The 12,425-nt window shown below is 37.4% G+C and overlaps 1 long non-coding RNA gene across 2 annotated transcripts; it reads right to left on the reverse strand.

Moving 5' to 3' along the window:
- Nucleotides 1-5,682: 5,682 nt before the first annotated feature.
- Nucleotides 5,683-11,522, reverse strand: LOC135406532 (uncharacterized). Of its 2 annotated transcripts, none has more exons than XR_010426319.1 (3): nt 11,419-11,522; nt 8,746-8,860; nt 5,683-5,840 (listed from the first exon to the last, which is right to left on the reverse strand). It is a non-coding gene; the product is annotated as an uncharacterized LOC135406532 (long non-coding RNA). The 2 variants fall into 2 exon arrangements; XR_010426322.1 differs by lacking the exon at nt 5,683-5,840 and adding an exon at nt 6,463-6,614.
- Between the last annotated feature and the right edge of the window lie 903 nt (nt 11,523-12,425).

A 12,425-nucleotide genomic window follows, 5' to 3' on the forward strand; every position in this document is an offset into this window, starting at 1 on the left:
TTTTTTCCAAACACTTCTTGTGGTATATATATGTATCCTGATGGGACTGCTGCTGCAAGAGAGGAGCCCCAAAGAAAAGCTACAAGGACTCCCTGAAACAACATCTCAGCCTTGCCCATATTGATCACCATAACTGGTCTACTCTGGCCTCCCATTGGTAGGTCTGGAGACACACCATCTATAACGTTGCTGCCTCCCTTGAGAACGCCAGCAGGATCACTCTCAAGGAAAAAAGACAACACAGAAAGAACCGTGTCTTGCAGAATATACCAGCTAAGGAGTCTTTCTGCTGTGCCTTTTGCAATCGGATATGTCTATCTCATATTGGCCTCGCTAGCCACCAGCATGCCTGTAACAAATGTGGATAGAGCCTTCCCAAATCTTCGTTCGCGAAGCCCAGCCATGAATGAATGATGACTGACTGATGGGGCTATCTATAGGCATAAGCTTTGGCACTTGTATTAGAATTTGCAGGATTATGATTTCGTTCTTTTTCTTTAAGGTTGATAACAAATTAGTGAAGTTACCTGAAATAGGTCTCTAAATTAAAAGTGAGTGATTTCTTTTAAAAGTCAAGATATACATTCTTCTGTTTGAAGAACTGCAATGGAAAAGCATTATCCTTTTTCTATTAACTAGCAACTGTTCAAACAGAATGTGAATACATTTGAGGTGAACTTCCCATTCTTCCAGCCCCTTATCAGAAGCACCATATCTGGGTTTTAGGGTTCAGATATTTCCTTTTGATTAAACCAGCAGTGGAGGAGAAGGGAGGTAACTGTTTTGAATATGGTTATTATTGATCATGGACTTCAGGAATTAAACACAGATGAGTCTTACTGACAATCTTTACTTTTGGGTGACAGGAAAAGCCATTTGTTCAGAACAAACGGAACAAAAAATGTTGGGTTTAGTATCAAGCAGATTTTAGGGCTCAGGGTCCAGCAGAATTCATGGTGCTGTGGCACTTATGTCAGTGACCATGAAACAGAGGTTCTCAGGATTCTTTCCAGGCCAAAATGAACACTTGGGTTTCAATTTTTTTCCTTATATCTTCTACTATTTTTCCTTATATTGCAGTCAGTGATGTATTTCAGCAACCAGGAAATCATGTTGCTGCATTTCACATGAGGTAAAAAAGGCAAATTATCAAGGTGACTGCATAAAGCATGGACTACTGATAGCTGAGCACAGATTATGCAGCAAAGGAAATCTGTTACATGCATAGCAAACACTGAGCAATATGTCATCAGGAATGGTTCCTGAAGGGCATGATTATAAGAGTTTGTTTCACCAAAGAGCTTTAAAGCTTCTTTGAGGGAAGATATGCCCACTGTTGCTTGTGTTCATTAAGTCTGTGTCCCCTATCCTATTTCCGAAGCTGCTAGTATTTCTTCCCTTTTACCATTTAGGCAGCCAAGTACTTTATTTCCCTTATTTTCTCTTATCTCTTTAACTTTTTCCACCTATTTCCCACTCACTTTGTTAAACCACTTGGTTAAAATGAATCTTTATAAACCCTACTGAGCTGTCATTATGTTCATATCCGATTTATTTTTCATGAAATGGACTTTTCCCTGGTGCTACCCAATCTGTATAAATTGGTTATTTTGGTCAATGAAAGTTTTTATGACTCCAGCAAATCAGACTGAAGAATAAAGCAGTATAGTGGTAAGGTGAGCCATTACCACATTGTGAGAGGCTTCCCTTAGGCTCCCAAACGCAAAGCAGTCTGGGAGAGTTTACACATTTGACGGATATACTCATATTTGAAGTGAAATCCAAAGCTGAGCAAGTTGATGGGCATCACATTAAATGCACCTCTTAAGTAGACTGAATACAATTTTTGTCAAAAAGCTGAACCTGCCTTTCACTTGGAGGCTTTTTAAATCTGTGGCTGGCAGAGCTGATTGCACAATTAATAAATATCATACCTGTGTGCGTGCGCAGTTGCCTATAACAGTGCAAATTCCAGTAAGATCCTTAATTTTTTGTCTGATAAGGCATTGGTAAATTCCATGAAGTACAAACTCCTTCCCATCTTGAATACTTGACATGGCATTTTAGCCAAAGGAATTGCAGTATGCAAACTGATGTGGGAAAACTCTGTGAAGGTACTGAATTATGCATCTTGTCATAGAACCCATAACAACTTTGTTTCAGGTCTTCAAAAATAGAATGGCTGAACACATACATGGAAATTGTCTCCTAGGACTGTGTATCCAAGCATTTAAAATATTATTTCATTTTATCAGTATTTTACATAGGGTGTTTTAATGACTAATCTTGATTAAATAGGTGTCCCTTTTTTTTCTTCTAAAGTTCTAATTTTATTAACTTTCCAGTGTTTTTAGCATTCTGCCTCCTTTTTGGCATAGCATGCTTTCAGGTTTTTATGGATTTCTGTGGGTTCCAGGTGAAACAGTCAGAAGCTCATCAGCCTGATACTCTGACTTCTGCTTTACTCCACAGCTCACTGAATGACATAGTAGGATAGACTGCACTGCACTTCCCTTGTAAGGAATCAAAAGTCATCATGAGAGCTATGAATATAGAGGTCTTGTGAGTCATCAAATTTAGGCATAAATTGTGATTCTGAGAAACACTGTGTTTAAAACTGCTTCATAGTTATGACTTTATATATATATGTATATATATATACACTTGTCCCACTGGAACATTGACTCTTGTGACACGTGACATTACTTTGACATTTACAAATTGCACAATACTATTTCTGATACATTTTGAAAATAAATAATCATAAAGGATCGAATATTGCACAGTTATAGGGGATTATTTACTTGGGAAAATCTCTTTTCCTTCTTCAGAAAACCTGCAATATATATTTGGTTCTTTTAATAAGAAAGAAGTTTTTAAACAAATGTATAATGTTTTCCTTTCTGTTTCCCCTGGGGTTAATCATGCATTTGGTATGCAAAGATTCATTTAGATGTTTTATTACCCCTTATTAAGCCAACATATATTATTTCAGGAGTGATTGCAGCTTGTGGTATTAGTGGTTCTTCCAAAGAGATGTCAATGTGCAAATAACAAAGATCTTCATGTATATTAAATCAACTGCTAGCAATCCTCCAGAGCAGCCTACAATTAATTAACTGTAGCTTCTGATGATCTGAAAATGTAACAGTAGTTTACCTTTTATTATCTGTCTACTGAGAGCTCATATTCTCTTAGATTTCATGGAGTCATTCATTTATTTGCTTCTTTCAGTTCTTCACAACAGGCTTGGGGGAGCAGGGTGTGGGGGGCAGTTGATTTTATATTTGAGAAACTGAGAAGTAAAGGCACTTAAAATCGGTAGCTGTGAAACCAGGCTTTACCTTTGCAGCTTTGAATCTAGTAAAAGTCATCTCAGCTTTAATGAACCTGAGTCTAGGGGTCCATGATGCATAAGCTTGCTTTCGAAGCACCGTCTCACAACGTGATTGAAATAAAACATCAGGACAGATGTCCTGTAAGAGCAACTGCACAGGGTCAGGTTAAAGCCCTCCCTTTAACTCTGGGTGTTGCAGGAGCCTGTGGAAGCTTAGGCTGAGTGTTAGTTTACTCTTTCTTGGAAATAGTTTACTTCCTTTCAGAAATATTTTCTGAAGCCTCAACAATTAGTAATTTCAAGCACTTCCGAAACCACTGGAGTATCCTTTTATATTCAACAGCCTTCAATAGATTCTTTTTTTTCCCATCATCTTGCTCAGTTGCCTTTCAGCCTCTACACATTCCCTGACAAGGAATTCAATGGCTTGATTGTGCACAGTATGAAAAAGAGACTGTTTTTGTTTGTTTTGAACCTGTCATCCGCCAGTATCTCTTGAAGTTCTTTGGCTGTTTTATTGTAAAAGACAGGGAATAATTATTCCTTACTCATCAGAACCTCAAGTGCGTGGACCTCAAGCAGTAATTTGAAAATGCAAACCGTCTGTGTGACAGCTGTGGTTGAGCTTGATCTCTTTCAATGCATGCATTCATTCTTTGGTTTGGGTGACACTATAAACCTATAAATGTCAACTGCAGAAACTCTGAAAATAATAGATTTGCATGCATTGTTAATTACTTTCAAACAAAAATTAGATTAATTGATAATGTTTAAAACATTTTAGTTGATGAACGTGATTCATCCAGGTCACCACATTCCGTTTTGTCTGTGGCCTTGATACATGCATGCTTTATTAATGATAAATTAATGATCCCAAGATCTAAATCCTGGCTTTTCTGTTCGTGAATTTTCTTCTAGCTTTTCCAGTTAGATTACCAAAACATTTTTTTAAAGATATAGAACAAATCAGATTAGTAAATCCCTGAAAAAAAATGGATGAAAATGGAGAGGGGAAAAAAAAGACAGTGAAATATGAAGATGTCATTTTGAAGTTCAAAGTATTAAAACTGTCCCATCAAAGTATTAAAAACTGATCCTAAAATCTCACTGAGGAATGATTGCATAAATTATGGAGATAGAAAAACTAAGTCTTATGAATCTCGTATTTCCATCAGTATTTGTGGTTAGCTTTCTATATATTGCATTCTATTTTTTCTTATCTTTATACTTTGGGTAGTGTCTTGTTTCCTTGTCAATCCTAGAGGAGCCAAAAATGCACATGAGAGATTCATAGATTCCAATATATGTAGTATCAAGATTGGAATGATAGACCAATAGCCTGTCAAGAATGCAAATGCTTATTTTAAAAAAACAGCCTAAACTAAGTATGGCAAAGTTGTATTTAAAAGAACTTCTCAATCATTTCATTAAACCTGAAATCTCTCATAACTCCAGCTGTCATCTGTAGGAAATAGATGTTCTTAAAAACTGTGGATAGCATATCCTTTTAAAAATATTAGGCTTTTTTATAACTATAAAACACACTAAACTGAATATATAAGACAAATCAGCTGACCTTGTCCCCTGTCTTTAGCATGAGACCCAAACTTTATTGCCTTCTTTTTTTCTGTTTATGTAGTAACCTGCTGATATATTGGTGGTTGTCTTAGCCTTCCACAAAGGTCTATAAGCCCAGAGTTTGCTGACCCAACCTGAACTATCAGTGTCCTTTTCCATACTGCTGGACCAGCAACAGGTTGAATTTTTGATTTTGTTTCTGTTCCACAGCAACATTTTAAACCCTTACATCAGCAAGAAAAGCTTACTAATGAACTAACGAAGTCAACTAGAATCACATCCTATAAATGGCTGAACTTTTAAGAGGTACATTCCCTACCTTCTGCTTTGGGCATTTAACAATACTCCTATTGAGTTGCTGAATGCCCAGTGAACAACCACAAGGTCTTTCATATTTCTTTTTGTCATAAATATGATGGGGTTTATGTTGTAATTGTAAATATATATTTTTCCAGTAATGAAAATTTCTTTACAAAAAAGGTGCATGGTTCTAGTTAGCAATCCTAAGTGAAAAAAAGTGCTGTGCCACATCCATCAGGAAGGATCAATCCAGATGGTTGGAGCATATGGCAACAGTGAAGTTGTCACTGCGACGCCTCTGAGTACTCGTTGTGTGCCCAAACGAAGATGTTGCTATCTTTACTGAGCTGACCTTTGAGGAAACAAGCAGAATTTCCCTCAGGGTGTCATCTGCTACTTTGGCTCACTATATGCCACCAACAAACTGGCTTCAAAGGCAAACACACACCAAGACAGGGCTTCCCCAAGAGGCTTTATTAGATAAATTATTTTAAATGCTTCTGGCCAGGAGAAGTCTGATGAAGACAGATGGCAAAATGGAGGACTCTCTTTCCAAAGGAATAAGAATTTTTTCAAGCTTTTCTTCAGTGTCACTCTGTTTCTGGGAAAGATGTAAGAACTGTGTCTGCACATAAAAAAGAAAGCATTCATAAATGTTGATAAACTATACCAAATTTCTATAATAAGAGTGTTTTTTCGTGAGTATTGTCTCTCTAAGAATGCTTTAATTGGGGTGTGTTTCCAGCAGGAGATATTACCCCTGTGGAGCTGCTTTCAATGTGGGAGTTGGGAATATTGCCTCCCTCATGCATAAGAAGGAAAGCAGAGATTAAGCTCCTTGCATAACACAGTCCTTCAGCACATGAGTCACTTTAAATGGGTGAAATGCCAGAAGGAAAAACTAATGAACACAAGTAATAACTGCAAATGGGTAGTCAGAAGAAACACAGAAGGTAAGGCAAATTGTAAAGCCTCTCTAAAGGAGAACCACCACTAATTTAGCTACTGGTGAGCAGTAGCTGGAGCAGTTCAAAGCTGTGCCTAAGGAGGGAGCACACAAGGCAGAGGGGAGTTGTTATGTGGTTTTAAGGATCAGTCAGGACTCATGCTACTGAAAGGTGACAGGAGAAAGCTGCCCGTTGGTAGCTCTTTTTCAGCACTCAGTATGTTTTGAGAGTATGGATGGCTTCTGACTGGATATCACACAAAAGAATCATTCAGAAAACAGATTGAAATATTTATGCTTTGGTTGTTTCTTCAAAAGGGAAGGCAGAGCAAGTCAAACTTCATGGTTTGGCGTGTGTTTCTGGTCGATCTAACTTTCTTCTTTTGAGCCAGCAGAGGAAGGCCTTAACTTTGGACTCCTTCCAGAAAATTTATGTTTCACAAATATATTTTCCTATAATAAAATATTATTTGGCATTAAAACAAGTCCTTCTGCATACTGTATCTCATTTGGAGGAGACTCTGTTGCTGGCTGCTGATCAAACTCTGTCTTTACAATTTCTGCAGCAGGTTCACAATTAAGAGCTACTGCTACAAATTATTCTGTGTATCTTGAACTTCATTATCTCATGCTAAATCTATTTTTTTTAATATTGAAATAGCATCACAAAGAACATTGCGTAGAAAGTTTCTTTGGAAATACATTCAAAGTACATCGCAGGAGTCATACCGAGATTTCATAAATCTTTATGTTAGCAACGTCACTTTATTTATAGCATAATTTTTCTAGATGGTGATAATTGCTGTAGTTAGTACTAAAGTATAGCAATCTGTAATTTAAAAATCAATTCTTTTTAATTCTGTTTTAAAATTCAAGCTGCCTTTTTTTTTTTTTTTAAAGATTTTTAGCTGAAATTGAAAGAATTAAAGTTTGGGGGGGGGAGTCTGTTTTTCAGTTGATACAGCATTTTAGAGCTGTCTGCTTCAGGGTTGTTTCTTGTAATCTTTAAGACACAAGAGAGAATGATACCTGCACTCTTTTTTGCTGTAAACACATAATTTTGCTGTCCTGAATTTTGTAGTCTCTTCTGTTTGCATGAAAATTATTTGGCTTCCTTTTTTATTTGTCAGCTGGGTATTGCAAAGCACTAATACCAGTTTAGCTGGCTGTTCTGTAACAAGGAGAGAATTTTGCAGCTCTGTGAGGCACATGCAAGTTTAAATAAAAGGTTGTCAGCTATATAATGATGTCCTAATATTTTCTGAGGTTCGTTAGACCTTGTGCATGCCAAGGAGCCCATTTCTCAGGTAATAATATTAGCACTGCATTTGCATTTACAGTATTTCAAATCTGTTTCAGCGCAGAGGCCTCAGCAGGGCACACAGATTTTTTATGGCATGTGATGGCATTGTAAATGGCATTATCCTCAGACCTGTCCAGGGAGTTTTGTGGGTTCAAAATGCACCCCAGCCCTGAGGTGACTCTGAGCACCCTGAAGGGGACATCAGCCTGTGCTTTATAACTCCTAGGAGCACTTTTTTGATTTAGGGTCACAAATATTAAACGTTAAAGAACCATTTCTCTCTGCAGCCACAGAGCTTTCTGTCAAATCAGTCTGTCAGCCTGTGCTGAAGTATCTTTGTGTGAAAATTGACTTCCTAATATTAGTGTCAAAAAGGGACACGGTATTTTATTATTTGCTTTGTTTTGGGTTCTTTCGTTCCATAACAAAAGATTGGAAAGTAACTATTATATAATACCCAACTCAATAGCTCAGGCACCTACATTCTTTCATCTTGGTTTTGTGAGTGCAATTATTACTTAAAAATTACAGTTGCTTCTGTTACAGTGCATTGGACTGAATTTAAAAAAAGAGCTATTCATAAAATATTATTTATTAAAAAAGTAGACATTTGTCATGTTTTAAGCTTCTTGAGTTCTGGTGAAAATCAGTCTGAGAGAAACTGGTTAATCATCAGGATTTAAACCTCTTATTTCTATATGTGGTAATACAAGGTACCATGTCTCTACCTTTAGTCAAACTTTAACTAAAACTGAAGCTGCTTTAGCTTATCAGCCAAGTTACTGTTCTTGATCTTATAGAAAAGTAGTTTTGGTTGTTTATTTTACTATCTAATGCTTATCACAAGCTGCAGTTTTAGTTGCCTTTAATTTTCCCACATCTCAGCACTTGGGAGTGAAATCTGCAGTGCAGAACCTCTGTTTAAGGTGCAGTTGTTTGAGGGACGTCCAAATAAAATGCATTTAATGAAGATATATAATGTGAGGGCATGGATATACACGTGTGTGTGTGGGGGGGGGGGGGGGGTGGGTGTGTGTATAGATATATATATATAAATCAAAAGCATCCTCTAAATAAGATCTACCATATGTACTTTAGCATCAAGTAACTAAGCAAAAATTAATCCCTTACTTTGCTGAAGAGAATCTAGTGCTTTAGTTTTTATTTAGAACTTTTCTATTCCTGGAGGCCACCTATTGCCTTGTCATGCAAATTTGACTGTGATTAATATCCCTGAGAAACATACTCAGCAGCAATTTGCAGATTTGGAGCCTGAATTACCTGGAATTTTGGCTTTACGTAGCCTGTTTCATCCTCTGATTTGTGTGGGTTTGGGCTCACCCAGGAACCATCACTTCAACAGGGCGAAACTTCCAGCTGCCCATCATGAAAATGTCTACAGGAAAATTATGCTACATCATTCAGTATTTGCACCATAATTCAAACAGAGAGGGACTCACAGGCAAACTTAACTCGAGGACATCCTGATTCCCAAAGCCTTGTGTTTTCAACAATAATTTTCTGTTTTAACAATAATTTTCTAGGTCGTTTGGTTTTTTTTATAACACAATGTTCACTTTGACTACATTACTTGGGACCCAAAATTTAATGGCAATCAGTAGGATTCGAGACCATTTCAGTAGTTCTAACAAGGTTTGTACCAGATATAGCATAGGTCATGTCACAGGTTTTGTATAATTCAAAGGTTAGGAGAAAAGGTTGGCTGCATCCATGTTATCTGATAAAACTTAAAACAAGTTATTTACTTTCCTGGATAAAAAGCCTGGAAAAACTACTCTAAAGCATTTTTTACTTTAGCTTTCAGGTACTTAGCAATTGCTAAGCAGAAAAAAGATCATCTTTCTTCCTCATCTGGGCATTTTTTTCTCCAAACTAATAAATTATATTTGAAAAATATTTTGTAAATTATTTTTAATTGAATAAATGCGATATGGACAAGAGTCAGAGATATTTCTTCCCATTTTAACCAATAGGTAGTAAAGTATAGGAAAACTGAGCTAATCTTGTGGACAAAAAGCTCAGACACATTGTCAATTTAAAACTGGAAAGCTTAATTCTGTGCTGATTATAGTGTTGCTGCTGTTTGTGCTGTAATAGCTCCAAAGAGTCTTTTCATAGAGACTTTGTTATACCAGATATTGTATCAAGGCCTTGACCCAAGCACTGACAACCTACAGAGCAAGAACTAAAAAACCAGTCAAAATAAAGCAGCTGTATTCCCACTTTCAGAAAAGAGAATAATCTGGATTTCTCAAGAAGCCTTCAGGAACTCTATACTGAGCTTGGTAGATGCAGCAGGACCAAGGATGTGCTTATTTTATCCCTGAGGAGCTTCAGTTGCAAAATACAACATTGATCAGCTATGTGATGTTTTTCTCAGTAGAATCTACACGTGCAAAGAGAGATCTACACAAATGTTGAAGCATGCTAGGTCTGGGCCTGAATGACATGCAAAAGGAAATCTTGTAAAATGAAAAGACAGATCTGGTTCAAGATTTAGGACAAAATATGGAAGTCCTCATGTTCTCCCTTAGCTTTAAATGAAGAGCATCACTTAGGAATCCTTTCAAGGTAGATATACTTATGGTTCAATTTATGGTTTATGGCTGCTTCTCCACCAGCTTCTCCAGGCTTCATTTTCTAGGAGGATGTCTCAAAAGGTTGATGTTACATCATATCCCAGTGAACAGACAACCAGCTTGTGCTGTGGTAGTAGATGCTGGTGCTGAGCTGCTTCAATGCCCTGTGCCTCCAGCTATGTCTGACATGGGAAAGTGTACAAACAGCTCTGTCTGTCTCAGTAAAGAGCCATTGGGAATAAATGCTTATTAGGAGCATTATGTATGCAGATGTGTCTAACAATATTTCCAGTAATGAACTGTGCATAAATGCCTACTGATGAACACACTGCAGGACCATAATGGTTTCAGTGAGACAATGCTTCCAGTTCTGCTTCCAATATTGGTGTAAGTCAGAGTGAAAATCGGATTTTGCAAAGTTGGCAGGACCCAAGTAATAAAGACCCTGCCAGCTGGGAATTTTTTTCAGCATATTCTACCTGTCTCAAAACAGTGATATTATAATACAGGAACAGAAAACAAGATTAATCTGTGCTGTCCAGACAGAGAACTGAGGAGCCAAAAGACTAAGTGCTTTTGGTCAAGGTCACTCTGGAAACCACCAGCAGAGCTGAAAATTGAATTGAGGTGTCCAGTGTTTGACACAGATGTCTGGGCTCCAGCCCATGTCACCAGTCCCTCTATACAAATGGGTATGTCACCAGAGGTACTCTCTCGTGCTGTTAATATGACCCACAGAAGAAAAGTCAGATGCTAAAAGGGCTTTTGGTACAGTTTGAGGTATATTGCAAATGATTCTAAATATGGAGAGGAAAATGAGCTAAAGCATGGGCAAGACAATGAAGTTGTCTTTACAGAGTGGAAGTAATTCTGTTGATACCTAGCATCTCTCAAGAATTCAAGTTTCATAACTGGAATCTTGTGGTGCTAAAAATGTAAGACAGTGTGGGATTGTAATGCTGTGTAAGGGACCCAGGGTAAACTTGGATCTAATTTTGTATGTGCCCCACAGGGTGAGAAATGCTTTGAAAACATATTTGGATCTGTCATTTTTTGCAGCAAACAATGTCACCTGATGATAACTCAAATGGACAGTTATACCTTGTGAAAAAAATCACCCCCAGCAACCTCTTCCAAATTAAAAATTTAGTACTTTACAAAATTCTCACTCAATATTTCATAGGTTAGAAGAAGCTGCCACAGAGGAAATGTTTTTTTACAGTTATAATTTCCATGACAAGGTGAATATGAGGTGGGGGATAAGCAAAAAAAAGGAAGAGGATAGAAAAGCAAAAAAGGCAAGTCTGGGCAGTCAGCTGAGTATGTTTCTGTGAAGAGAAAAGAGATTTCTTACCACACTGCTCCCAGGAGCACCACCATGGCTTAAAAGCATTCTTCTGTTTGGTGGAAGTGTATGTGCCTGCTTGATTGAGTGGAAGGAGTGCAGGGGAAAAATGAGAACACAAATATATGTTTTGGCTGTCATACAGTCAATACAGTAATAGCTCAGCAGAAACATCAAAACACTATCAAGAACTGTCTTCAGGGCTGTGAGTGAGCAAAATTTGTTGGGCAATCAGCCAAGGGAAAGGAGAAGAGGTCTTCTGTTGTTCTTAGAGCTCATCAAGGGGCACTAAAGAAGCAAACTGAAATCTCTTTATATTGGAACTGAAATCTGTGTTCAAATCTGCATCTGCAGTTTCATTGTGTGTAGCATAACACAGCTGCCGTGTTCTCTCTCCTGGGCTGACTAAACCTTGGGGATTAGAAAGTCAATAGTTCACAAACAGTTTGTATTATGGTGCAAAAAGTTTTGTATAGTAAGTTTGGGGTGAATTCAATACTCAGGAACAATAAAGTCAAGATTCATTGCAAGTAAATCATTATAACTGTTTATCAACTCTGTACACAGCTTTTGCAAAGCTGCTTTGCTCTAAAAACAAACCAACCAGGAGCACCTGAGAACGTCAAGCCATTTTTTTAGAACTTTCCATTTTGAAAGACAAGGAAAGAGTCACCAGTGTTCATCTCTCAGAAGGAACTGTAAAAGCTTAAATAAACAGCTTAAAACATTATGTCCACATGCAAAAGGCACACATATGTCTGCACCCTCCAATACTGTAAACAAGGACCCATTTTTCAAAAGAAATCTATGATAGCCCTTTCGTGTTGGATTCAAAATCATATTTCGTGTTCCAGTATCTGGCTTTACACTCATTATCAGTACTAAGTTCAAAATTACAGCATTTGATAAAATTTAATACAAAAAAAGTAAATCACTTTCTAAAGCAATAAAACTTTTACGGTTCAAGTAATTTCTTGCTTTTCCTATCACACTTCTGACTGGTCTTGGGGACAGGA

Source organism: Pseudopipra pipra, chromosome 2 (genome assembly GCF_036250125.1).
Source record: "Pseudopipra pipra isolate bDixPip1 chromosome 2, bDixPip1.hap1, whole genome shotgun sequence".
Taxonomy (NCBI): Eukaryota; Metazoa; Chordata; class Aves; order Passeriformes; family Pipridae; genus Pseudopipra; species Pseudopipra pipra.